Source organism: Lissotriton helveticus, chromosome 11 (genome assembly GCF_964261635.1).
Source record: "Lissotriton helveticus chromosome 11, aLisHel1.1, whole genome shotgun sequence".
NCBI classification, from domain to species: domain Eukaryota; kingdom Metazoa; phylum Chordata; class Amphibia; order Caudata; family Salamandridae; genus Lissotriton; species Lissotriton helveticus.
In genome coordinates, this window is record NC_136072.1 from 1,147,384,071 (window position 1) to 1,147,409,401 (window position 25,331).

A 25,331-nucleotide genomic window follows, 5' to 3' on the forward strand; every position below is an offset into this window, starting at 1 on the left:
CTGAGTTTTTTACTGGATCTGCACCGGTCGATGCCGCCCAGTCCTGAACATCGGGTTCAGCCTTCGGAGTCTTCAGTTGTCGCGGATTATTGTACGGATTGTCGGAAGGGGCCGCCTCACACACGAGCTCTCTCGTTATACAGCCATCTTGTTTGGCTGCTAGCCACGCCCCCCTATAAGTTGGTTTTTGATAGGATAAGCAACATTAGGTTCTATTAGTTTCTTCACCCTCTTTTTGTGCTAGTGAGCAGAAGACTCTGAGGAGGGGAACCGTGACAAGAGTAAAAAATAGAGACCCTGGAGCAATCCTTTGCGGGATTTTGGCATAGGGCAAGCCACCTTGCTGCCCGGCTCTACACTAAAGTGAAAGGGAAGGAATGCACTGTATTTTTGCAATACAGTGCATTCCTGTCATTTCTCCCTGGATTGGCCACCTTTCAGCAGCCTAGCGCCACCTAGGCACCCTTGGACCATGGTGCAAGGGTGCCTCTGTTGCATGCAGAATTGTTTTTGTGTAGGAAGGGTGACACACAGAAGCACTTCTAAGAGGCTTTTTCCTCCTATGTTTGCTGCAGAATGCAACACACATAGAAGAGGAAAAAGCTAGGCAAAATAAAGATATTTCTCCTCGTTACTCCTTACCTCGGGAGGCTTAAGGATTTGGCGCTTCCGTAGGTTTACATGATTTTGTAAATCTGGGGCAGTGTCAAAATTCATGGGTATTGCGTGGAAACACCCACCGCAACGCTCATGGAATGCCTCCCGAGCGCAGAGTAAGGCGACACAGCGATTTGCACTGCGTTGCCTTACTCAAGATTTACGAGGCCGCTCAAAGCCACGTAGGGTAGCATTTCATGGATGTATGTCACTACAATGCACACTTTTACAACGCATACCTTTACAACACATTTTTTACAACGCAACATCCATTACAACGCATTCCATTACAACGCATGCCATTACAACGAAAATTAAAAAACTCAATTTACAACGCATTCCATTACAACGCATAATACCTTTACAACGCATACCATTACAACGCATAACATTACATTGCATGTTTTGGTAAGTATTGGATAGTGTAGGGGTAAAAATTACTATTCTAACTCCAGGGGGTGCAACAGTAGGGTAAGTGTTGGATAGTGTAGAGGCACACATTACTATTCTAACTCCAGGGGGTGCAACAGTAGGGTAAGTGTTGGATGGTAATGTTATGCGTTGTAATGGTATGCGTTGTAATGACTGCGTTGTAAAGACATGCGTTGTAGTGGTGTCCGTTGTAGTGTCATGCGTTGTAATGGTTGCGTTGTAATGGCATGCATTGTAATGGATGTTGCGTTGTAAAAGTTTCGTTGTAATGGTAGTGCGTTGTAAAAGTTGCGTTGTAAACGTTGTTTCCCGCATTTCATGGCTTCATAAATCTGATACAGAGCCCTGCATCATGCATGTATCACTTTACGTGGTGCAAAAGTAACGCAAGGCACTCATAAATAACCCCCTGGGTATCTGCACTCTGCTTGTTCTCTGCACTCTAAAAGTGATTATATCTAAAGACAAGAAATAACTCTAGTAATATTTCATCTTTTGACTTCACTACTGCTAGTGTGATATATGATAAACATTGTGACAATATCTATTTCCAACTCTATGTAGTGGGTTGAAACTCTGTGACTTCCAACAGCTGAAATATAAATGAAACCTGTATAACAGCTCAAATAATTAGTCTGAACTTTAACCTCCTATACGAATAACTACCTTCAGTGATCCGTTAATTAAGCTTGTACTGAATGATTATCACTGTATCAAGTTCATCAGCTGTAACTGTTGTGAATGTATCTAGGACCCTAATTAAATATTCCCGATTCATGCCCTTATGTGGTTATAACAAATAATATCCTTATAAAGGCATAAGAATCATACCCATATTTAGTCATAGCCAATGCAGTCCAAATACGGCAAGGCTACTCCCATAGACTCCTAGAAAGTACAACGCGTTCTTTAAACAAACCAAGCCTCCAGCAGCCCGGGAATTCCCCCTGCTTTTGTTTTGATTTGTGCAAGAACTCCTGGAGTCCAGAAAGAACTATAAGTTCTTAGTGACGTCTTATGTCCAACCTTACGTCAAACTCTGCACCTTTCAGGTATAAATATACCAACATTTGCCTTAAGCAAACACACAGTGGTTTGGAGCAGAGCGGCTATCTACTTGCCCGACGCCCAGCTGATGCGAGTGCTGAAGGAAGCCGACCCTCCCATTGACGCAATGAGAGAGACTCTGTCTTTTCTTCTGCCGAGAAATCCAGCTCCAGTGTTTCCAGTCACTCTTGCGGGTTGCTGGGAGATCGAGTCCTGAGAAAGAGATACAAGACCTCCTTCATTCTGAAACCAAGGTACGGAGCTGATTAGATCCTTAGAGAATTCTTGATTCAGATTCTTGGCAAAAACTAACTTAACTTAAACTGCAACTTACTTACTCCTTCCCATGTATTAGGCTTAGGTCAGGTACACCGGGGTAGGCGTATCTTAGAAGCACCAGTTGAGTACGTTTAGTCAATGATTTTATGTATGTATATATTTGATCCGTTTTAAGTATCATATGGCTCAGAAACAATATCAATGCTTTTACAGTATTATTTCATAATACTCCTTTTACTGTACGCACTTTACTTTATGACAAGTATTGCAATTGTGGCAATTCACTTCTCTTGCATGAGAAAGAGGACTGCTCAATAAATAGCAACTTTTATTGAAAACGCCTGTCTCTCTATTTCTCTGCACTCTGGTGAAACTATGCATGCACGATTGACTGAGTGAAATAGCTGTCTATTGTTTTCACACGACTCTGGAGATCTACTCCTTGTTCTGGAGGGAGCAAAGTTGTCATGTTTATGCGGTTGTTAGAAACGAATCTCTTCTTGTCTAATCAGGAAAGTTAACTCCTTCCTGTTCATTCGAGAAAGTTTCTAGTGACCTCTGAGCTAGCTGGCATACCTAATTAAGTCTAACATATTCAGTAGAGACCTAGATGACCTCAGTCCTACGTCTAAACTATCGTTTATGGTTTTCCAATGCGCAGAGCCTATTGGGAATATAGGAACTACACTACATGGCGCCCAACGTTTGGTAAGGCGATAATCTAACGCAAGATACTAGAGTAACTCAGTCGTGCTTTTCACACAGACCCCTTTTCCTGTAAAAACTCCAATAGATGTCTGGAGTGGGTAAAAGGTTAATATCCGCCGGAACTTAGTAGGAAGAGATTCATATGTATTCGTTTTTGGTTTAGTCAACGTTGAAGGATACAGTGTTCCAAAATATTGTGCACCTAATCTTTGTTTCCTTGAAACTTGCTCTGCAACAAACAAAACTTTCTGTCAGAAAAATGGGGGAAAGTGAGGATGAAAGAGAGAGAGCTAGAATAGCAGCTCAACTTATAGCGGATGACACAAGTCTCCAAGAAGAAGACCCGAATGCTATAATCATTCCGGTAAATGTAAGAAGAACTATAACTCTTAAACTTATAGAAAATGGACTATCATCAAGAGGTGGTACAGTCATATTTGTGGTAGAGGCCCATGAATATCGGCAGACAGAGGTATTCTATTCATGGATAAATTTTCCAGCAGCACACGCTGTGACACAAGATTTACACTATTACAAAATAGAGGAATCTCCAGAGGAATACGCTCCTTTCGAGGATGTTGAAATTCCCCTAACATACCAAGAGCACCTGCTCTGGTTTAATGGCGCCCTAAAACATCAAAATCACATCACCAGGCTCGGTCCACTAGGTAGACCAGGAGCCACGTGGCCGGTTCTAGCCAGCTACACACCACATCCCGACATTGAAAAAATGTCAGACCGGGAACTTTTAGCTCAGCTAAAACAACTAATTAAAATACATAGACAATTGGTCCAATATGTCATGCGGATTTCAACAGTCCAACCAGCAATAAAAATTCCACAGCACACCCCTCACCAGGGAAACACAAATAAAATCACACCACAGAATATACAATCAGCCATTGGCAAAATACCCGCAAAACGGGAATAAATTCCATTCTGGTTAGCTCAAAAAATCACTCAAATAGAGGCAGTATTTCCTGATACTACACCTCATGAGAAACACAGAATTCTGACTATCTGCCTTCCAATGGGGATCGCACCACATGTGGAGGACTGTGATACTTGGGGCACAGTCTTTGCTTCAATATACACAAAAACACATGGTGTTCCGTCCATGGCGGTTATACCAGATGTATTAAGACAGATTCAAAATGAATACGGTGCAGAACCTGCTTTAACTCTAGATATGAAATTACTGAAAGACTTTAAGCAAGTCTCGGCTATATTACTAGCCAACATAAAAGGAGAAGCAGCATCTGTGGCGATCCAACAGAAATTGAAAGAAACAGATATAGCAGAACAACCTTTTGAACTTGCCAGAATCATAGAAAAATCCTATGAAGAACTAGGTAGAGATAGTTTGGGTGGGAAACCACTAAAACCCCAACTAACTGAAAATCCTGAAAAAAACCTTTATTAAAAATAATCTCAACACTCCAAAAAAGAGGTGGGAGGGTAATAAAGAAACCACTCCTAGAGAAAAACAATTCCAGTCCAGAGGAAGGTCTCCTCAACGAAGAGATAGATCTCCAGAACGAGGAGGCAAGTCTCCCCAGAGGGAGCCCTCTGAGAAAAGATACAACCTTAGAAATAGGGATAATTTGAGAAAACCTGACAGATATCAAGATATTGATACACGTCCCTCTCGATCTTTTCAGACTTCCTCACAGAAATCGGGAAGAAGAGGACGATCAGAACACAAAGAAGAGCACGTCAAGTCCAAAGACAAGGAACCTGCTCATCAAAGTAAAAAATTACAATTTCCCAAAAAGAAGGTAGCTAGTATTAAAATAAAACATGCTGAGGATTCTAAGGACACAACTGAAAAACGGAGAGTGGGCCCAGACAATGCTAGACAGCGCAGCAGAAGTGACCATAGCTCGCAAGATCCTGATGAATCTTCTGCAGACAGTGGACATGAATGAATACATTCAAGTGGAAACTGCAGACACCAGAGTTAGCAAACGCCATAAATTATATGAAATAACATTGCGTATAGAGGGGGACAAAACTAGGAAAATAAGAGGTCTCTTTTGGGATAACCTATCGAAGGGCTATCATATCCTTCTAGCAGAAAAAGACTGGCCACCAGAGTTTGTCAGGGAGTGCCCACATGGCGAAGAAATTATTATGCCTGCCTTCTCAAATCAAATTCCAATTCATAAAAAAATACACATTTGCTAGAAAATGGGCAGTAGCCCAAGCCCCTGCATTATATAAAAATCATGTAGGATGGGATGAGGATTCACCTCACCATAAAATCCAGTTAAAAAATCAACCGACTGCCCAAAGGCAGTGCCCAGTTAAGCAAGAAGCTAAAAAACAAGTCAGGGAGATCTTAGATCAACTTGAATATCAGGGGGTAATTGAAACATGCACCTCACAAATGAACAATCCTTTGTTTCCTGTCTCCAAGCCAGACGATTCATTTCGTCTAGTTTTGGACTACAGACATCTAAACTCCTGCTGCAAAACATTTGCAGTACAAAACTCACACAGTGCAGCACTAATGAATAACATCGTGCGCAAAAAATATAAAATGACATTAGATATTTCAAATGGTTTCTTTTGTCAAAATATAGCACCTGAAAGCAGGTATTTGACCGCTTTCTCAACAATGGGGGCGCAAAAACAATTTTGCCGACTCCCACAGGGATTCAAGAATAGCCCAGGATTATTCTCAGCAAGGGTAACAGAGTTACTACAAATATATGATGATGAGGCATTATCATATGTCGATGACATCTATCTTACAGACGACGACCTGGAGACTCACTTAAAAAGAGTGAACACCATAATACTTATGTTCGCAGCTGAAGGGTACAAATTCAACTTTAAAAAGTCACGAATTGCCCACCTAACTGTCCTGTTTTTAGGATATGAATTATCAAGTGAAGGCAAAAACCTAGCAGACAACTTCTTAGAGAAGTGTGCAGTACTCCAAGCACCAAAAACGCTGAAGAACTTACAATCAATACTAGGTTTCCTGAATTTCGGAAGAACATACATTCTAAATTATGCAGAGAGGGTTAAACCTCTATACAAATTAACAAAACCTGATTTCAAACCAATTAATTGGACTCAGAAACACACAGAAATTTTAAGATCATTACAAACAGACATGTTAGCTAAAACAAAACTGCAAACACGCGTAAACGTACGCAACCTTGTAATCCGAGTCATCCCAGGAAGATGCGGATTCACATACCTGACCTCTAATGAGGGAGAAATGGTACCAATAGCTTATAAATCACACTTGTACACACAAGCTGAAATGAAATTCAGTTCAACTGAAAAAATTCTAACTGCGGTTGTAACTGCTGTAGCAAAAGAAAGAGCCCTAGCCCAAGGCAAGAGCATATCTGTTTTAACAGCAGTATCAGCCCTTGAGGCAGTAACAAGACCACGCTTTCCAAATGCTTTGGCATTAGATCCAAAATGGATACAATGGGAAATTCTCTTGCTGCAGAAGACGTGAAACACGCATTTGATCCGAAAATGAAAAAACTAGAAGATCTAGAATACGAACATGAATATCATCTGCCAATTGAAATTCTGCCTCTCGAACAATACACCTATGTAATCTACACAGACAGATTTGCTCAACATTACGTTGTGGATAAAAAATCTTACAATGCAGCGTGCGCGATTGTTAAAGGTCGCTGGCGCTTAGGTAAATTCAGACCGATAATAACAAAAACTGAATCACTCAGAAACTGCACAGCTGAAATAAGATCTTTAAAGATGGCGCTTGAAAATGCCGATCGCGAATTCCAGACACTAATAGTGTGCGAATCGCATTACTGCATCCAGTCTTACAATAACAACTTGCAGACTTGGATTAAAAATGGTTACAAGGATGACACAGGTGCCACAATAAAGCATAAAAAGCTCTGGGAACAGGTAGTTCTTTTGCAGAAAGAACTACGAAAGACTCACGTGATACATACACTGAGTCATCAACGTGATGGCGTTCACGTTGCAGGGAATTCATTGGCTAACAGAGCCACAGCAGCAGCGGTTCGACCGGCTTCCGTAGCCACACAAAAGCATTCTAAAAAACACATAGATGGAGAAACCATGCTGGCGGTAAAAGCCTCATTAAAAGGCGACTATGCAGCATTACCTCTCAACTATCCACTCAGTAATACATACATAATTGATGCAAACTCCGTTCCTTTTGCTCAAATCCCTGGAGTGGGGGACAGAGTAATTCCAAACATGAAACGGAGAGCTTACTTGATTCAAGAAGCACACATGGGAATGGGTCTGAGGCACCAAGAGATTTTGAAATCTCTAATAGAATTACAATCACAATACTGGTGGCCGGGGATGAGCGTGCAAATTTACGACTTTGCAATGAATTGTCAGAACTGCAATAGAAATCTCAGTTGTGAACCGGACCAGACACCTGCTCGGACACCTCTATTAGAAAGCATTAGGCTATCTATACGCAGAAATCCAGGCGGAGAAATGCAATCCCATGATTATTAAGACGAGATTCATTAAGATAAGGCCCCCAGCACTCGGCTGACGCCAGAACTGTAATAAAAGATTTGCGAGTCTTTATAGGCACATACGCAATTGGCATGCTACATTCTGACCAGGCTCCTGCGTTTAGATCTCGAGCTTACAAGGAGGCCATGTCCAGCATGGGCATTGCATTGCGGTACACTAGTCCATTCCATCCCGAGGGAAATGCGGTAGTGGAGAGAAAAAACCGTGACATAAAGCAATCTATAACGGCAAGGGTATTAGGTTTGGGTGATGGGTGGGTCAAACATCTAACAAGTGTCCAACTTAGTCTTAACAATCTGCCAAGAAATTCTCTAAGAGGTATCACTCCATACGGACTATTGTTCGGTACTAGAATGATAATCCAGGACCTAGATTGTCAGACTTCAGTGGGGAAACAAAAATCCTTTGATATCAAAGAACGTTTGGCTGTAAATACCGATTCTGTAAATACCGAATCTTAACGATTCGGTAATTTTTACCGAATTATTAGGTACATAGCATTTACCGATTCGTAAATACCGAATCGGTAAAATTCGGTATATACGAATCGGTAAATACTATTTACCTACATCTAGCCCTTAGTCTTTAGACGGCCAAGGAAGGAATACTCTGAAACACAAGTAACTTATATTCCATGAATCCAAGATGGCCGCCACCATTGTAAGTCTCAATATTTCCATGGTGATCTGAGAGATGTACTTGTGCATTTCATGCAGTGCAAACATTGCAGGCCCGAATCCTCATACCATGCAGCGCCCATACTCTGTACACACTGCAGACTACAGACCTCTAATGCAAAGTTGTATTTAGTGCACCTAAGAAGTTGAGAGGAGCAGAACTTCATGCATGCCATTGTATACAGATGAGCATGGGCTGTGGCTCATCATGACTCAAAAAACATCATTTGAAAACCAAAATGTAACAACCATCTAAAGCTAAACCCCAGCAAAACCGAAATCCTGCTCGTCTAACCAAAAGAAAAGCTCTTTGCCGTTGATATTCGGCTAGAGAACCTCACTGCTTTAAACTTCAAACTATCCATCTCCAACTCTGTAAAATATATGGGGATTACACTTGACTAAACCTGACCATGAAAGAGCATATCAATGTCTCGTCTTAAAGTGTCTTTTACACGTTGAAACACCTCAAAAATATCAAACCCTTCTTCCCCAGTGAAGACCTAAAGATTGTGGTGCAAGCCTTAGTCCTCTCCAAACTGGACTACGGTAACCAATGCTCATGGGTGCCTCAAAAGCACACGTAGCCTCTCTCAAAGCTACACTTCATGCAGCGGCCAGACTTCTGTTGGGGGAAAGTCTCATTGACCACATCACTCTCACTCTTAGGAAACTCAACTGGCTACCAATCGAGGCAAGATATATATTCAAAACTGCTTGCATTACACACAAAACTCTCTATACGGAAAAAACAAGTATACCGTGCTACAAACTATCAAAAGCCAACCAAAAGAAACATCTTTGAAGCTCATGCAACAGTCTACTCCTGACTTTGCCCGAATTCAAGAAAGAAAAATTGCTCAAATGCTCCTTATGTGACTCATTCCCTCATTTCAAGAAGAAACTTAAACTTCTTCTTCTCATTAAACGAGTAAACCCTCCCCCCTAAATGATCCGATTGGCCCGATGCTCCTACCCCACTCCCTCCATCTATATTTGAGTACAGCTACCTTGGGGAATAACTGTGACTCTAATTCCCCACTTTCTCTACTCCTTTCCATAACTACCTCTGAACTATTGCGTTGGCACATCCTACTGTCTAGCGTATACTTTTTTTATAAGGCTACTGTGTATTTCTAAAATCTCCTAGCCCACACCCTCTATCTAAATTTGAGCCCCACTACCTTGTGGAAGAACCGTGACTCTAATCTCCTCACCTTCACAACTCTCTACCATAACTACTTCAGAACTGTTGTGTTTGGATATCCTGCCATCTATCGTATACTTCTTTATATAATAATGATTGAAGTTCACAGTATTTTACCCTCAACCATACAGTTAAACACTGCACATACATGTCAAAAACCAACCTAAGGGGTGTAGGGGTAATAGTCCCCATTCCTGTGTGTCAAGCGCTAAATACTGCATGCCCAGAGCGTTACATGGTAGAGAAGCAGGTAGGAGGAAATTGGCGAGTATACTGCTTTCTCCAAGAGTGCGGCAACTCTGGCAGCTAGGGGAGGCATGGAGGATCCTGCGCGGGAAACACAATCTGTACGTTTCAGCTCCATCTACACACATGGGTCAGCCATATTGGATTATTGTCAAGAATTACATACTCTCTTGTAGAAGGAAACCTATCGTTATGCAATATAGCCACTGCGTTCATTCTCATCAAAGGTAATTAGTGACTCATTCTTCTACTGGGGAATGGTCAGTTGAGGAGAACATTGAGGAGAACGTGGCATGTTGAGGGGTTTCTCCTCATTTACATGCTGTTCGCACCTGGCCTTTCCCTCATTGAGACCCATTATTGTTTTTTCCTCGCTTCTCCCCTCGGGTACCCTGAAGCTTTGATTCTGTTTTCTTTGGCTTCTCTTCCTCTTACAATATTTATTGAGTGATTAACTGCTGCCCTGTATTATCTTGGAGACATTCTCTGCCTGGTTCTTTGGCTTGTGTCAGAACAGGAGGGGGGGAGTGTACTTAAGTGTGTGACTTATATTTGGTTATATGAATTATATGAATTAATTAATATTGATTGATGCATGCATGTCTCCATCTAGAGTGACCACATTCTTTTGCCTCCATTACCTCTTCCTTCTCAATGGCCAACATCTGATTACCCTTCCTTCTCCCCTGTTTTATTACCTGTTTCCCAGACGTCTTTTCTACCAAGTGTTGGCTCACTCAGTCTTGGGTATAAAGGATAAAATGGAAGGAGTGGGTCAGCAGAAGGGCCAGCCTGCCCTTAAGATGTGCTTGTTTCCCGGCATGGCGATGGGCCCCTGTCAACCGCCAGGGCTTAGAAGGGTATGGTCTCCCACAAAATTGTACACCCCACAGAACTGGGCTCCCCACAAAACTGTCAAACTCAGTGGCTTTGCAGTGGAGCATGGATTTCACAAAATGATAGTACCCCAAGTAATGGATGTATTCAGAAGGACTGCACACTGAGAGGGGGTGATGGACAGTCGAGGTGAGACTTCTGGCAAGATCCATGATTTGATTTGATTGTGGAATTTATATAGGGCACTGTTGCCCAAGGGCGTCTAGGCACTTTGCAGAGGAAAATGCTGGAGATGGTATATTTTAGTTTGAAAGATCACATATGATATTTAACGGAAGCAGGTTCCACAGCCTCACCGTACCCAGGAAAAAGCGTCTTCCTCCCCAGCTCGCTTTCTTGAATTTTGGTGTTCGGAGGAGTTCCCTCTGTGCTGAGGGTAGGTGCTTTGAAGGATGGTACCATGTGATGTGTTGCTTCATGAACGCTGGTCCATTTTCGTGGACAACTTTGTATGCTAGACATAGGGCTTTAAAGTCTGTTCTTTTCTTCATAGATAACCAATGGAGTTTTTTCAAGCCTTCAGAGATGGGCTGGAATTTGGGAACGTCTAGCAGCAATCTGTCGGCAGCGGTCTGTGCTCGCTAAAGTTTAACCATGTGCTGTTTCTGAATGCCTAAGTATAGTGCATTTCCGTAGTCCAGTCTAGCCATGCTAGGACCGTCGCTAGAGTTTTTACTGCTTCAGGGGTAATGAAGAAGCGCACTTTGCGGATTGATTTTAAAGTGAGAAACACTAACGAGACAACTTTGTTGACCTGGTGTTCAAAGGACAGTTTGTCCTCGAAGATGATGCCTAGGTTCCTCACTTTATGGACTGGGGTAGGGTGAGCACCCGTATTGGAAGGCCACCAGCTTTGTATCTAGAAGGATGTGTCAGAGTCCGATAAGAATACCTCAGTTTTGGTTCCATTAAGCTTTAGACAGTTTGTCCCCATCCATTGGTTTATGTGGGACATGGACTGGTGTAAACGCTCTGCAGTTTCCTCGGGCATGCTAGAGATGGACACCACTATTTGGGTGTCATCATCGTAAGATATGAGTGTAAAACAGAAATGCCTGATGACCTTAGCTAACGGGGTCACATAAAGGTTAAACAGGGCGGGGCGTAAAGAGGAGCCCTGCGGCACACCACATGGAAGAGTGAACTGTTCTGAGCAGGAGTCCCCTATCTGAACATATTGATATCTGATGTTCAGACAGGATTTGAGCAGTTTTAGAGTAGAGTTCTTGATTCCCACCTCTTGGAGCCTTTTGATTACAATGTCATGGTTCACGGTGTCAAAGGTCGCCAACAGATCCAACAGGATCAAGGCGGCCTTGGCACCCGTGTCCAGTATTTCCCAAATCTCCTCTGCTGCCATGATCAGGGTGGTTTCAGTGCCATGTCCTTGTCGGAAACCATACTGTGAGGAATCCAGCAGGTCTGCCGAGGAGATGATGGTCGTTAATTGGGAGTTCACATTTTTTTCCAGGGTCTTGGCCGGGAAGGGGATCCTTGCTATTGGTCTGTAACTGCTGTTGTCATTGTGGTCTAAATTGGGTTTTTTCAATAATAGGAGAATGGATATTGTCTTCCATACGTCTAGAAAGACACCTGAGCTAATTATTTCTTTAAAAAGTATGCTAAATTGTTCACTGTTTGTATTCCGTGCCATATGAAATATATTGGGAGGACAGGGATCTGATGGTGCTTTGGATTTTATTGATTTAAATGCCTGCTCTACCTGTTCTATATTCGGTGGCACGAACGAATCCAAGACATTGTTGGGGCATGGGGAGATTGTGGCGGGAGTGACTACCATGTCATCACTCCAGTCTGAGAGGGATTCAAAAAAGGTTTGTACTTTGTCCTTAAAATACCCTGCTAGTTGGTTGCAGAAAGCCATGCTGATGTCCTTTTTTTGTGGTTCGGGAAGCTTGACTAGCTTCTTTAACCACTTGGATGCTAAGCCTGTGCCTGGACTTCAATGTAATTTCCATTGAAGTCAATGGAAACTCCATGACGAGCTGAGCTCGTAATGAGCGTCGAAGGGGTTAATGTTGAAAATAGTGCTTTGCTGGAGTTGCCTGCCTGCTGGATTTTATCTGAACTAGATCTAGACTAAGCCCTGGTGTCACCACAAGCCGCATTTGCTGCAGGGGCATTTGATGGATGATATAGGACATTTCTAATGATAGTGTTTTGTATAAATATTGTTTACTGTGTTGTCAAATGACATACTTGTATTTGTATATTTACAAACCGTGATATCTCTTCATACCAAAAGGTGTTGAAGCCTAGTTTTTATTTCCTTCATTTTATTGTTACTTTGTTTAAAAGGTGTGAAAGAAGGGCATTCCCATTCTTCAGAGGTCTCCTGCACCCATAAGAGGAACAAATTAGAGGAGGCATTTGAAAAATACTCAACCTGCCATCTTGAAGGGATGCAGTGACTGTTTCAGAACATCAACACGGGCAATCAGCTAGCAAAGGGCCATACCTGGGTGGAAAAAAGCTGGTTTGGGGTAACTGGGTGTGGCTTTCAGATGCTCGTTTGTGCTCATTTCCTTATTTCTTTATTGTTTCAGCAATTTCCTGACAATATAAGTCAACAATAGAATAATCTCAATGAAATGCAGATGTATGTGAAAAGTTAACCCCTTCGCCGCGACGCGAATTCCGCTGCGGTGCGGTGGGGCTAAGGGGTGGGAGTGGTGCTGCGGTAATCAAGACAGCTCCCGGCCATCATAAATCACGGTGGGCGTGTGCTCATGACGGGCGGGAGTCGTCTGAACTCCGCCCACTGATTAATTCTCCCGCACAGGCGGGAATTAACACTACGTTGGAGGAGCGGCAACGTTCGGACGGCTCCCAGCCGTCATGAGCACACGCCTACTGTGACTCATGACGGGCGAGAACCGCCATGAGCACCGAAGAGGTTAAGTGGGCCCATCATTCCCTTTCTTGTTAGATGCCGATCCACTGGTCCACCAAAACTATGAGATACTGGTCCATGCAGAATACATGATCGCGTACCATCTCCCAAACAAGTCTTTATATTGATAACATTTGTGCTACAAATTCACTAAATCAAAAGTATAATAGAGTGCACATATATACACAGCTTTAATTTTTCATTGGGATGCAATAACAATACAAATTGAAGTATTCCTACCACCATTTGTGCACTGGTGCAAACATAAGAAATTACTAATTTATATGCAAATTTGCAAACCCATGATATCTCCCGATGCTCCTACAACCTCCTATAGGCTACAGCAATACAATAATGTATAGGACAATTGTACTACACCTCACAACATAGTGAATCAACAATCAGTTCTTGATTACAGTGTGACAATGCTTATTGCAAATTTCTAATATACATTCAACTAATGGCCATCCTGCACATATGTAAGAAGATAAGAAGCTAAAAATAATTTCCTCATCAGCCCTATTGCAAAAAACTGGACGCTCATGGTTGCAATTGTTCCATAGGAACTAAACAAGGGCAAATTCCACCTTTGACACACTCTTACAGGCGTTCTATAAAATAGCAGTAAATGCATCACATTGTTCCTCCCCCAAACGTACAGTTACAAACTTGACTGCCCCGGGCAAGCTGTGGGCGTCTCACAAGATATTCTCTTGTTGGAAATACCCTCATCCTAAACTTGTTGTCTAAAGTAAGTTTCTGTTCAGTATCCATCTGATTTAAGTAGCATTTATAGCCCAGTTCCATCTTATAGTCATGGTAACCAAATGTGATGCGTACTGGTCTTATCTTGGCAAACTTTAGTTCCCAATGTAATAGCTGATAACATTCTTTTATAGTATCTGCTGTACTGGGGCAGACGTCGCTTGGGTCACTGTAGAGGATACCCAATTGCAAAGCAGTTTTTAATGTCCTCACTTATCCCAGCCAACTAATTCCCTCAAGCTTGCCATAACATAACCGTTTAACCACTAATTGGAAATACATGGTGGCTTTTGGGTTTCTGATAAGCCTCATCCTATACAATATGGGTTTTATTTCCACCATCTCTATGATTGTGGTTAGGCCAAGTTCCATGTATAGTGCATGCGGGGGTAGAGTGAGGGGGTACATGGTCCTAGTCTTAGCAGTCTCTAAATAAATAATTTCAGTCATCTACGGCAGATGTAGGTTGCCATATCCCCATTGCTCTGCACCATATGAGGTAGCAGCTCCCTCTTTCTGTTTGTGGATTTGGAGAATAGTGAATAGTACTGATGTATTGACTACCGCCTTTTGTCTAAACTGTAGCCCAGGCCTTGATGTTTGTAGCAATACGGTGCTAGACTTTGCTATCTGTCCTTCTATCTAAGCTGTTTATTAAAATGAATGCCTGGAAAGTCATAGTGCGTTACGCCTTCGATTTCTTTATCGTATACCATTAATTTCCTCTTAAGGCCAGGGGACAGCTTCAGAGACATAATCTTTATTTTGATGTTTAGGCCCTTCTTAGTGCAATATTCAGAAAATCTTCCCAAGAGTTTATTCATCGCATTTTTGGCCTTAGTCACTAGGACCGCATTGTCCGCAAAGAGGAGAAGAATCAGGCCCTTAAGGCCTGTGATTTAATGGACATCATGGGGCTTCCATTCAGAAGGCTAACACAATATTTAAAAATAAGCTAAAAATTAGGAGAGCTAGTATACATCCCTGCCTTGCTCTCTTCTCATTATGTAAGTTTTCGTTGCATTCGCCAGCAGACCCATAGCGAACCACAGTTGTATTTCCCATGTGGAGCCCCTTTATTGCCCCCAGAATTAACCTCTTAGGGCTAGATGTAGGTGGGCTAATACCGGTCGATAAACGCCGAAAATCGGTAAATTTGCTGTTACCGACCGGTATTTAGCCCTTTGCGATGTAGGAGGCTGGATTTCAGGATTCGATAATTTACCGATTCCTTAAATTAAGGAATCAGTAAAATACCGATTCCTTAATTTAAGGAATCTGTAAATTACTGAGGGCCAGATGTAGGTCGCCAAATACCGGTCGGTAACGGCCGAAATTCTGTAATTTCGGCCGTTTCCGACCGGTGTTTGGAATTTGAGATGTAGGTGCCAAAAAATTTCCGAATCGGTAAATAAGAGTCGGTATAATCCCGAATCGTAATTCTCCGAATCTTTATTTACCGAGTTCTTATTTACCGAGTCGGAAAATAAGAAATGGTAAAAACGGGCCATCGAGATGTAGGAAAGGGAAAAAATACCGAATCCGATGAAATTCGGTATTTAAGAATCGGTATTTACCATGGATTGAAAGCAGGTGGTAACCGGGTGCAGCCTTTAAAAAGGGGCCCAAAATGCAACAGTTCTGCAAGAATGGCGGCATTTTATGTCATTGCGAGGCGGCAACGGCTACAGACAGCAGGAGAGAGGGTCTGGATGAGGGAGGAGCACGTCTACAGGCAGAGGATCACCCTATTTCAACTGACTGAGCCAGAGATACTGCAGAGGTACAGGCTGCACCCCAGAACCATCCTGGACTTAATTAGGGACCTCCACCCATACCTGGATCACCCAACACCCAGGGCCCACGACACCCCCCCCCCCATGTGCAGGTGCTCTGTAGCCTACACCTGCTTGCCTCTGGGAGCTACCAGAGTGTGATTGCTGCAGTTGGTGGTGTGTCCCAGAGCTGCCTATCACAATTTTTCCGGAAGTTCCTAGAGGCCAAGACACAGAGAATGGAACATTACATACGGTTCCCTGACACACCTGTGGAACTTGCAAAAACCAAAACTGATTTCTATCAACTGGCACACTTCCCTCACGTGATAGGCTGCATAGATGGCACCCACATTCCACTCTGTCCACCTGCAGCCCCTGAACACATCTACAGAAACCGTAAGTCAACGCACTCCATCAATGTGCAGGTGATATGCAATGCTGCCCACATCATCACAGACATAGTGGCCAAATTTCCAGGTAGTACCCATGACTCCTACATCTTCCAGAATAGTGGGATATACACACGGAGACACCAAAGACACTGAAAGGAATTAGAGAGTCAGCCAGCTAGAAAGGAAATAGAGAGCCAGCCACAACACCCCCAACAGAACTACCTACAAGGCTGCACTCAGATGCTATCACCAGCAAATCAGAGACACCAAGAAAAAAACACAGGTGGACTGCACCGAAGGAAGCTGCAACAGCTGCAAGGAGATCGTCTTGATCGTTAAGGATTTCACTCACCCTCAGCCACTGTCCACAACATTGCTGCCTCCCAACAATTCTGTGACAGCCTATCCAACTTCTTCCATACTAAAATCTGAAACATCTACAGCAACTTCGCACACCAACCCAACCCCAGAGAACTCATGCTAACCTACCCACCACCAGCCAAGATGGCCACCTGACATAATGACAACTCTCACTAGAAACGAAACAGCTGCAATCATGCAGACCATCCATCCAGGATCCTCAGTGGACCCACATAATCAACGCCTCTATCATGTCCGCCAATTTAGCAGATGAGTGTAAACTTGCAGACATCAACTTCCTCCTCAAGAAGTCCACAACCGACCCGAAACAACTAAGAAACTTCGAACCCATCTCCTAACTCCTCTATCCAGCCAAAGTGATTGAGGAGGCCATCAACAAGCAACTCACACCCACCTAGAACTTCACCATCTTCCAGACAGCACTCAATCAGGATTCAGAATGAGCAACTGCACCGAAACAGCACTCATTGCGGCTACCAATGACATTCTAATCATCCTGGGCTGAGGAGAAACAGCGGCCCTCCTCCTGCTCAACCTCTTGACCTCTCTGCGGCCTTTGACACGGTCTCCCATGACACCCTCCTCAGAAGACTCCACATGATTGGCATACAAGGATCCGTTCTCAAATGGATCTGTGCCTTCCACACAGAGAAATCCCAAAGGGTAAGGCTGCCACCCTTCACATCAGAAACCAAGAAATTTATATGGGGAGTCTCACGCGGCTCGTCCCTCAGGCCCACCATTTTCAACATATACATGACATCATTTTGATCACAAGACATTACCGTCATCTCCTACACCAATGACACCCAAATCATCATCTCCCTTACAGACAAGATAAACAGCACCAGAAAAAACTACACCAACTGCATGACATGGTAGCAGACTGGATGCAAACCAACTGCTTGAAGTTCAACTCTGAGAAGACAGAAGTACTGGTCTTTGGGAACAAGACCTCCCCACGGGACTTCACTTGGTGGTCATGGGAGGTAAAACCAACACCCACACCCAAAGACCATGCAAGAAATCTATGGCTCATCCTAGCGACAAGCTCCACATGACGGCTCAAGCCAACGCTGTGTGCACCTCCTGCTTCCACAAACTACACATGCTCCGAAAGATCTTCAAATGGCTGCCTCAGAACACCAGACGAACCATCACGCAAGCACTCATCACCAACAAGCTGGACTGCGGCAACACTCTCTACACCAAAATCTCCAAACAACTCCTATGCAAATTCCAGACCATGCAGAACACTGCTGCAAGACTCATACTCAACCTCCCATCCCACACCCACCTCACACTGCCCCTCAAGAAGCTTCACTAGCTCCCTATTCACAAGCGCAGCCAATTCAAATTTCACAAGCACAGATACAAAGCCCTACACAGCACAAGACAAGAATACCCGAACAACCACATACACTTTCACCAACCCACCAGACACCTGCACTCTGCCTCACTCGCACACATTCCCCGCATCCGCAAAAGCAAAACTAGAGGTCACTCACTCTCCCCAAGGCACAGAAAGACCTCCCTAAACACATCAGGGCCTCCTTCTCACTTCTTGAGTTCTGCAAGAAGCTGCAGACCTGGCTCTTTGTATAAGCACCTTGGGGACCACACACCTACACACCTGCCCAAGTACTTGGATACCCTCTTGGGTGATTAATGTGCTATACAAATCAATATAACATAAGGTAGCCCTTATAGTCCTTGTCTTGAGGGACTTGGGAGTAGACCTATCTGGTGGCCAAATGGTGGAGGGGTGATAGTTGGATCATTTTTGCATGCAAGTATCTCAGTTTTCTGCAAGTTCATCTTGAGGTGGTGACATAGCATACAGTGATCAAACTCTTGAAAGCATTGGTTGATGGCACTGTAGTGAGATTTTTCAAGTCGTCAAACTTTGAATGATTTGTGTGTCACTAGTGTAGTTCTATCAGTTGAGATTGAAGCTTTTGAGGAAGACTGGGAGAGGGCTGAGGTACATGTAAAAGAGCTGTGGGCTGATGGTACATCCCCAGGCAGCGTAATAAGGGACTGGCATTGAATAGAAAGGAGGAATTGACATAGTACTCACTCTCACACTTCTTGCAGTCCCAGGCCTATTAGACACAGCACAAGTTTTTCAGAAAGGTATGTAGGGTGTTAAGATGGCTCAGCTTGTATGTGATGCAAGCAGTCTTATTCACTGAAAAATATTCCAGTGAAAGCCAATGGGTGTAAGGACAGCTGTCACGCACTCACATTTGTTTGCATTTGAGATAAGTGGACGACCACTTTCATAGGAGCTATGCACTGCTGTGATATATGCATGAAATAATTTAGACTTTTGCGCCAACTTAGGGCCATATGTAGGTAAATGGCATTTACCGATTTGTAAATACCAAATTTTACCGATTCGGTATTTACAAATCGGTAAATGCTATGTAAGTATTTTTACCGAAATACTTACCGAATCGGTAACATTCGGTAATTACCGAATCAGTACTTACCGATTCGGCAATTGCCATTGGTTCCTATGGGCCTTGAGGCCCATGGGAACCAATGGCAATTACCGAATCGGTAAATAACGATTTGGTATATACTGATTCGGTAAATTTGCCGATTTTACAAGGGGGACAGGGTGTCACTTTGAAACCCTGTTGCACCCCGAATTCAGGCTTGTTTGCCATGAGACACACATACATGCCCTTAGGGCATGTATGTGTGTCACATGGCACAGGTGTACATGCACAGATGTGCATGTACACAGGAATTCGTTATTTACCATCAAATAGAATTTGATGGTAAATTACGAATTATTAAGGGCCTGTGGCAATGTTTTCAGTGCCACCTACATTATGCCAGTGCCACCTATATTACCGAATCTGTAAATTTACCGATTCGGTAATTTACAGAATCGGTAAATTTACCGATTCGGTAAATTTACAGATTCGGTAATATTTTGGCCCCCTACATCTGAAACTCCAAATACCGGTCGGTGCCGGCCGAAATCGGCCGTTACCGACCGGTATTTGGCCACCTACATATGGCCCTTAATGACTTGTTTTGGAAGGAAGAGTTTAGGAATATGAAATCTGGCATTTCTGGCTCCCTGTCAAAAGTGGTGTAACTTGTCAAGTATGAAGCCAATGGAATCTGCAGAGGTGACAGTTTCAGGTTCTCCTTACCTTTGAGATGGTTCATTCATTCTCTGGGTACATATTGGCATTTTTAAAAGGGGGGACTGAAGAAAGTCTGTCTTCTGTGGGTTCAGTTTAAGATTCATATTTTTCATCCACTTTTGAATTTCCTTATGGGAGGTGGGTAGAGCTTTAGGATTATTTGAGCATTGAGTCCTAATGTGCAGCTGGGAGTCATAAGCATATTTGTGAAATGAGATTCCCTATTTTTATTAAGAATCTGCCATGAATATAGAATGTTATCACTCTAGTTGTTCATTAAAACGCTTTGCTGAAGCTAGAATAGAACATCTGGGAATCAGCTGACAAGCCGCTGCAGCTATTGGACGTACATGTTTCACTGAGTTTTATCAGATTCTTTTGTAACCTGGTTTAGGAAAGTACTTGAGAATTTATAGAAAATGCATCTTCATTTTAAGCTTTCATTTCAGCTTCCAGACACTTACCATAAATTCCATGAAAACATCATGAGAGGACACGATTTTCTCTCACAGATGGTTCATCACATCCCAATGGATGATCCACAATTTTTCACAACTAACCACAGTTCCTAAAATTCATATGTCACCAATGGTATTTGATTTATATTATTATCACCCTTTCTATATGTTCCTGTTTGTGCCCTCAAATGTAGGCATTCACTACAATGGATGTACGTTGTTACAACGCATGCTTTTACTACGCATGCCTTTACAACGCAGGTTTTTCAATGCAAGTCGTTACAACGACTTGCGTTGGGGGGTGCTGGATAGTGAATAGTTTAATTTACTATTCCAACTCCAGTCCCCGTGGATAGTAGGGAAGGTGTTGGATAGTAAATTAAACTATTACCTATCCTAGAGCGCCCCCAGTGCAATTCGTTGTAAGGACTTGCGTTGAAAAACTTGCGTTGTAAAGGCACTGCGTGGTGAAAGTTGTGTCGTAAAGGATGTTTCCCACTACAATGCATTTCAATGGGACAAAAATGGTGGAACCTTGTCATAAAAAAATCCAGCCAGTATACTTAATGTAATCTTCCACCCAAAAAGTCCCATGAGAGATACACCATCTAAAAACAATTTTGTGAAATTTGCTCCAAATGTCAAGAGTTTAATTTAAATTGCAATATTATCCAAAGAGAGGACACTCCTAGGTAGATATTGACCGGGGTGGAGTAGGGTCATCAGCTTCGCCTCAGGTCTTCTTACTCCAACCTAGCCAATAACTACTTTGAATACCTCCTCCCCTGTGGATTATATTGCATAATTAGAGCACTGGAAAGTTGAGAGCTCTATTTAAGGCAATGTAGTGCAGAGGTCTAATAATGGCTGAGATAAGTCGTCTGCTTCAATATTCCTATGTTTGCGTTATTGTTTCTCCCTGTTGAATTTAGAACATTCTACCCTCAGTTGGTGGAATGTTCTAATAGCAGTGTAGCTTTCTCCTGAGGTCTACGTCAGTCATTAAAGTCTCTTATACTAATTAAAGGCCCTCGTCCCTCGACGAGAAGGCCTTTAAAAACTGACTATAATCCTATAATAGTAGAGTTGGAGAATGAGCATCCAATCTTAATGGATTTTGTTCTGCCTGGAAATAGGATCTAAATCAATTGAGCACTGTTTCTTCACTGCCAGTTCTTTTGTTTAAGATTTTGAGGAGTGTCTTGAAGGTAATTGTAAGAGATGTCACTGATATGAGGAGAAAGACCAGGAGACAGGAAATCTCCTTCTTTACAGAGATGAAGAGTGCTATTTACAATTTTAAGGAGATGGGTGTTGGAGTTGTGACCAGAAACCAAAACCAGATTGGAGACTACCAAGGAGACAAATATTTCTAGTACAACCTTTTGATTGGCTGCTGTCACATCTTTCCCGTGCCTGTTATGAAGTGTAGAGGTTAGTGTTAGGGCTCTTAGGGTGAGAACAAACATTCTGTATCTTCAGAGAAACTGGGAGAGTCCTGGCTAGGGCAGGAGTTTATGATTTGTAGCCACAGACAGAAGCGGGCATGCAAACATTCTTTGGCCACAGAGGGTGGGAAGGGCTCTGATGAGAAGTTTGATGGTTTAGTATTAGCCATGACTTTCTCAAATGTGTCCTTTCCAAAGGGTGCAAAGATATCCCAAGTTGCAAGGTTATTTTTTTTGGTGAACTTGGTTGTCCAAAAGTGAGAGGGCGTGTTTGAGTATGAAATACTTGCTTACCGTGGTCTTTTTTGGGAAGTGGAAGGCCATGGATTTCAATTAACTCTTGGTGGGTGGCCTGCCAGCACACCAGGGTCAAGACACACAAAAATTATCTTAGAAACCCCACACGGCCAACAATCAGCGTTAATTGAAGGAACACCACGTACATATTAATCTCGTGTGTGTGAGTATTTATCACATTTCTCTTATGCATTTTTCATTATGTTTGTCTTTTTTTGGTAATCATATCCATTAGGTACATTCAAAAGCAATAAGAATACTATAAACAGACAACATCAAATACTGTTTAAGTCAAATCACAATGCAATATAATCACAATAAACTAAAAGTGGTTCAAACATACATGATCTGCTGAACAGACTGGGAGTTGTTGCCTTTAAATCCAAAGTAACTCACTCCAATGAATGTCTCACCCCGTAAAGATGGGGTTATGTATCCAATTATATGTTACCACACTCAATAAAGTCCATATGGCAATTCATACTTCTTATTCGAGTAGATAGATGCCATTTTTTGGAATCTAAAGCACAACTTTTTGCTGAGCTGGTACTTCCAATGGATGTGCCAACGTGTTTCGACCAGGGTGGGTCGGCTCCCCTAGAAGAATACCGCCTGACAGAATTAGAGATCTCCATCTGCTTGCTGGGTCATTTTTAAGCATTCATTGTGTCTGCTCCTGTGGTGTTTTCTTCGAAGGTTGAAGAGCCCACTTGGCAATCTTTTTTGTATTACAAGAATAAACTACACAAGCCAGAGTTTGTTCTCGAAAACAAAAAATCTTTAGTTTTCAACGGCAGGGAGCTTCGTCCCTGGCCGGGAGGGCATTTGAGCACTTTTCATGGGAAGATCACCAGGCCTGACATGTTAGTCTCTGGGCAAAGAGATCTAGTGATGGTGGCCTTGCTCTCAATAAGGTGGAGTGACCGTCACTAGGACAGGGCAGCCTTGTGACAGATGAGTCACCAGGTAAAAGGTTTATGCCCGCAGAGCCAGGAGAGTCGCTACCAGTGTCAATCTGATGCACCCCCACTCCTAAGTACTGCAAAACTGTAAGTTTGGTGGGCAGCCTTTTTGATTACGTCAGGGCTCCTGTGTCACCAAACTCTAAATGACTAAGGGCCAGATGTACAAAGCATTTTTCCGGTCTCAAATGGCCCAATTCGCAGAATCGGGGAGTTTGCTGTCAAGATTCCACTCACTTTGCACAAAAAATCTGCAGGAGTGAGAATAGTCCTCCCATTACCTCCCTTGAACAACCCCCAGCACCCAGAGCAGGCGCAGGTGCCTGTGGGTTATGCCCAAGGGTTGCAGGGGTGGAGGAATAAATGTAAAATGTAAATGTCCAGTATTTGTAAAGCGCGAACAATTACCCGAAGGTGTCAAGGCGCTGGGGGCCGTCGGGAAGATTAAGCGAGCTATTGCCCAGAGTCACATGGTGCTGGACTGATCTGCCTGCCGGTGCCGGGGGTCGAATCGTGAGCCCCCGGGTTCCAGAGTCAGACGCCCTGGCCGCTACGCCACACCCACCTCTTCCAGGCATAGGGGTAGGGAAGAAGAGAAGACAAAATGTTCTGGGAATGGTTCCTCTGCGGATCTGTATCTCAAGCAGATGGACTTTGGCTGGAAGTCTTGTTTCTGTGCAAGAGGACACAGGCAAATAGAATGATGTCAACCTGTATCAAATAATCACCAGTTTGATCCGCATCAATAGTCTCTCATTGGTTGAATAATCAAGTTTGTGGGAGCCGCAGGCTCAGTACACTGACCTGTTTAAAGATGACGCTGTTATTTTTACTGTCACTGATGCTGCCCCGGATCCAATGAGAAAGCGCCGGCGACAAGAAGACTCCACAAGGCAGCGCAAGGCAAAGGACACTGTCAAGTACTGCGGAAGGTGAGGAAGTATATGATGTATATGAGTCTATCTGTCTATCTATCTGTCTATCTATCTATCTATCTATCTATCTATCTATCTATCTATCTATCTATCTATCTATCTATCTATCTATCTATCTATCTATCTATCTATCTATCTATCTATCTATTGATCTATCTATCTATCTATCTATCTATCTATCTATCTATCTATCTATCTATCTATCTGTCTGTCTGTCTGTCTGTCTGTCTGTCTGTCTGTCTGTCTGTCTGTCTGTCTGTCTGTCTGTCTGTCTGTCTGTCTGTCTGTCTGTCTGTCTGTCTGTCTGTCTGTCTGTCTGTCTGTCTGTCTGTCTATCTATCTATCTATCTATCTCTCTTTCTCTCTATCTATCTATCTATCTATCTATCTATCTATCTATCTATCTATCTATCTATCTATCTATCTATCTATCTATCTATCTATCTATCTATCTATCTATCTATCTATCTATCTATCTATCTATCTAACTATCTATCTATCTGTCTATCTATCTATGTGTCTATCTGTCTATCTATCTATCTATCTATCTATCTATCTATCTATCTATCTATCTATCTATCTATCTGTCTGTCTGTCTGTCTGTCTGTCTGTCTGTCTGTCTGTCTGCCTGCCTGCCTGTCTGTCTGTCTGTCTGTCTGCCTGCCTGCCTGCCTGCCTGTCTGTCTGTCTGTCTGTCTGTCTGCCTGCCTGCCTGCCTGCCTGCCTGCCTGCCTGCCTGCCTGTCTGTCTGTCTGTCTGTCTGTCTGTCTGTCTGTCTGTCTGTCTGTCTGTCTGCCTGCCTGCCTGCCTGTCTGTCTGTCTGTCTGTCTGCCTGCCTGCCTGCCTGTCTGTCTGTCTGTCTGTCTGCCTGCCTGCCTGCCTGCCTGCCTGTCTGTCTGTCTGTCTGTCTGTCTGTCCGTCTATCTATCTATCTGTATATATAGATATAGATATATAGATATATATACATATACATACAAAGGGTCACAGGGGAGGTGGGAAGGATCCAACCAAGAATGACAGTATTTCCAAGAGGTAAGTGATGCCTGTTGTTTTTACAAGCACAAGAACGTACCTCAATGTACGTATAATGAACCAAGACCTCCACAGGCAGGCGCAGGGCCAGCAGAGGAATGAGAGACTTTCCCCAGCTACAGGCAAGT